Source organism: Bidens hawaiensis, unplaced genomic scaffold, assembly GCF_021521415.1.
Source record: "Bidens hawaiensis isolate Kalapana, Puna unplaced genomic scaffold, B.hawaiensis_p1.1 tig00014824_1, whole genome shotgun sequence".
NCBI lineage: Eukaryota > Viridiplantae > Streptophyta > Magnoliopsida > Asterales > Asteraceae > Bidens > Bidens hawaiensis.
In genome coordinates this window covers 535,067-539,137 of record NW_027492307.1, presented here as the reverse complement: position 1 = coordinate 539,137, position 4,071 = coordinate 535,067, and the positions used below count along the sequence as shown (strand labels likewise).

Here is a 4,071-nt window from a genome sequence, read left to right as displayed (position 1 = left end):
TAACCCCGCGTTATCGTCGTGATGCGCTAGTTTAATGCAACTACAGAGAGAGAGAGAGAGAGAGTATGGATCTTTTCGGATTTTTGTTGAAGTAACCAACATAGGCGTTTGGGATCTTTCGTGAATCTAGTTCGAGCCGCTGCAACGTGTGGGGTCTTGAACTTATGTTTATTAAATCACAAACTCACAATCGTTATAACATCATTTATATGTTAAATTTGAATCAATTTTAACAAATTTACTGGTTGGTAGTTGGTACATGGTGAGTTGGTGGCGTACTATTTGTATTTTCATTAAACTGCTAATAGCCTAAAAGCCCATACAAAAGAGTAAAGTAAACCAATCTGACCAACGGGCTACAGAACCCAGCCCATTCATACCGAACCGGCTGACGTCACGTTACCAAAACCGTTATCTTTATTCCCGCCTTTTCAAACAACCATCAAAGCTTCAAAAAGCGTTGATTGGGACTCTATGTGGGATTTGTTCCAGACACTTCCATCATTCCTCAATTCTCTTCTTTTCCTTTTAAATTATCATTCAAATCCATAACAATTTCAATCAAAACAACTGTTTTCGTCTCGGTCGATCTGACGGTGTGATCTAATTCCACTCTCTGATCACATAATTCACACTCAATGACTAACTCACCTCACTCCTCTCACCAAATACCGCCTTCGCCAGTCGCCTCAGGCCGCAGATCATCCGTAGCCAACGACGAAATCCTCACCGACTTTCTCCACCGCTCTCTCCGTGTACCGGATCTAGTGTTACCGGATCGAGTATTCCCTAGGCAAAATTCGAAGATCCAGAACCTTCCAACGCTCGATTTCGAAGCGATAAGTTTAAACGATCCAGATGTTGCTGAATTAACTGAAGTGATTGCACAGACCGGTTGTTTTGAGCTGGTCAACCATGGGATTACTGGTCAACTTTTGTCTTCTGTTGTCGGATCCGGTGGCGGAGTGTTTGAATTGTCGCCGGAGAAGAAGGCGGTTGTTGCTAGATCATCTGAGAGGTTGTACGGTTTCGTGGAGTTTCATGGAGATGAGAAGGAATCAAGCGAAGAGTTCTTTGGTGTCGAGATGATTCGTTGAAATCGGAGATGGAGGAAGTTTGGCCTCATCAGTATTCGAGTTTCAGGTAACGAATCTCGATTACTATATGTACATTTCGATTGACTAAATGAACGAACACGGACAGAGTCAGGTTTAATTGTGTTCGTGAACATTAGATAATGTGTTAGTTTACGTCCGTTTATGTTTGTTTGTTAAAGGTTTGTAAATATTTCCTGATGGCTTTTCTAATCTTATCATATAGATTTAAGCAAAACTGTTAACTTTAAAACACAAATATATACGAGTATTATGTGATTAATTTATATAACACGATACAAACTTGGTAGTCGGACCGAACCGCTAGCAATGACCATTCTCGGTTAGGCAAATCAAACAAAACGTTGTTTGTGTTCATTTGCGTTGGTGAAATGTTCATGGACAAGTTCATTTCCTTAATGAATGAACATGAACAAGGCGTTGTTCGATTCATAATGGTTTGTTTACAACTCTAATAAGATCATTTTTGATTGAATTTTTGTAGTGAAAAAATGGAGAATCTGATGTGTGAGATCGAAAACATATCTGAAGTTCTACTCAAACTGTTAATCGATCGTTCTACTCCAAAGCCGAGATTTGATGATGGAACTAGAGAGGGAGAACTTGCTGGATCTGTGTGTTACATCTACAAGCATTGCTTGGATGCAGATACAGCAGATGATGATGATCGGCATATGGATTCATTGAGATATGATGTGATTAGAATGCTGATTAGAGGATCTGAACACCCTCACACACTCTGCTTTCATGTGTGTGATGGAGCTTCAGAGTTTCATGTTTACTCCAAGAAAGGCTGGGTTTCGTTTTCACCTGATAGCAATGCGTTGATCATCACCATTGGCGATCAGTTGCAGGTACATTCACTAGTTGATTCATGATATGCTCCATTGATGGAAGAGACCAAGTAATATAGAAAACAAGTAACCATAAAAGAAAGACTCAGAAAGTAGTGGTGGTGTTTATGGTCTGGTTAATTTTATTTTTTAAATATTTTTGGCTGAACCGTTAACTATGATTCTGAAAAACAACCAACCTAATTGGGTAGGTTGGTTGGGTTGACTTGGCAAGGGCAAAACCGGTCAAAATGGTTTGGTTTTGACCCGGTTTTGACAATTTTAACCGTTTTTCTAAACTAAAATTCAACGTAAAATGATGAGTATTATACACATGCATAACTATTGAAAGTGAAAATAATAAAAAATAAGTTTAGTTTAGTTTACAGGATTGGTTCCAAGTTCCAAATTGTGAACCGGATCATTAAGACGAATTTTTAAACACTAAACATTGAACTAAATTATATAAATCTCAAATCGGCGGAATCGACATATTTGCTTTTGTATGATCAGTTTTAGTAGTTTATTAACAGCTCTAGTAAAAAGTAGCTATGAGATACAAATATGTTTGTAAATAAGCTTCAACTTATTATAATATAGGATCTAGGTCGTTTTATAAACTTTACTTCATTCAAGCTTTTAGTGAACCTATCTCGAGCAACTTATTAGCTCAAGACCGGTTTTAACAATCTAATTGAGACAAATCAAGTCAAAACAAAACAAAATTTAAAGCAAGCGCTGGTTTGAAACTCAGAGCGGAGCTTGAGCTGGCCCTGACCTGGTAACAACAAATATTTAAAATTTTAAATTCACAACTTAATATAATTTTGAAAGCATGTTGCTTTAAAGTTGGAGAAAGAAGTTGGCTACCTAAAATGAGAAATTTAATAATTTTGTTACCTTTTCGTACATTTTGCGAATAAAGAAGCTAAAAGAAAACGTGGAAAAGCAACCCGTACAATTTTATTTATAAGAAAATATAATTATTGCTTTAATAATACATTAATACAATATATTGATATTAATAGTTTTTACATACTTAATTATAGATTTGATAAGTAAATATGTTGGAGTTAACTTTACCCACTTTAATCATACATTATCATTTCACGTGTTTAACATATTAAACCTTTTGAGTTTTAAAAGCCATAAATATGTTCCTATCATTGTTTTGAAAACTAGATTGGACCAACTAGTCTGATCGCATAAACCAAAAATATGGGTGTTGTCAGTTCAGTTACGGGCTAATGGGTTTTGAGTGTACAAGAAAAAACAACAAGAAAACCGTTGATGCTTGCCTACTCACGCTATCTGGTCGATTTTTAACACCTAACCGACTTGAACCACTAAAGCTACCATTTTGACTTTAAACATTGGTTCAAAGCGATTAGTGTTCATTTTTTTGATAAACATAAGATGTAATGTTTTTAACAAGTTATGGTGTGAGAAATGCAGACATGGAGTGACGGAGAGTACAAGCATGTTATAGGGAGACCAATTTTCAAAGGGAAACTAAAGGATTGTATATCAATGGCTTTTCTATATAGCCCCCCTCCATCCACACTCACACCTACAACCAAAGGCCAAATGGGCAAAACCATTTCATTTAGCCATCAAATCTTGTTGGTTTTGATTTTAACCTTTCTTTACAATATTTTCTCTTATGTTTCTAGTTAGACCAACATTTTTTCATTTTGTACTTGATATTGACCGGGGTTATGTGTGTTTTGTCGTTATGGATAGACCTTTGTGGGTTACTGGGTTATATATGGTCACATGTTTTTTTTTTCTTTTACAATGAAAATGTGAAATATGGTTTTATTGTTAGTTAGTAAACAAGTCTGAAATTTCCAATAAACGGATCCAATTACAATAAAGAGGCAGGTAAGCGGGCAACAAGCTGCGCCGCCAGTGAGACTAGATTGTCATGATCCTAAGTACTTGTAGATCTTTAATCACAAATGAAACTATCTACTGGTACATACATATAATTAGAAGGCTCGAAGCCTTGAACATAGAACATACTTATTCATGTCAAAGCTAGATATCAATGATTCAATTCTAACCCATACACGTTTACAAACTGTGTAGCTCGAACATGAATTGCGCAACATGAGTTATGC

General features: G+C 36.2%; 1 pseudogene across 1 annotated transcript; it reads left to right on the top strand.

Moving 5' to 3' along the window:
- Positions 1–638: 638 nt before the first annotated feature.
- On the top strand, positions 639–3,684 carry LOC143547734 (gibberellin 3-beta-dioxygenase 4-like; annotated as a pseudogene). Its single transcript, XR_013137828.1, has 3 exons — positions 639–1,143; positions 1,600–1,969; positions 3,404–3,684. The product of XR_013137828.1 is annotated as a gibberellin 3-beta-dioxygenase 4-like (transcript).
- Positions 3,685–4,071: the final 387 nt, after the last annotated feature.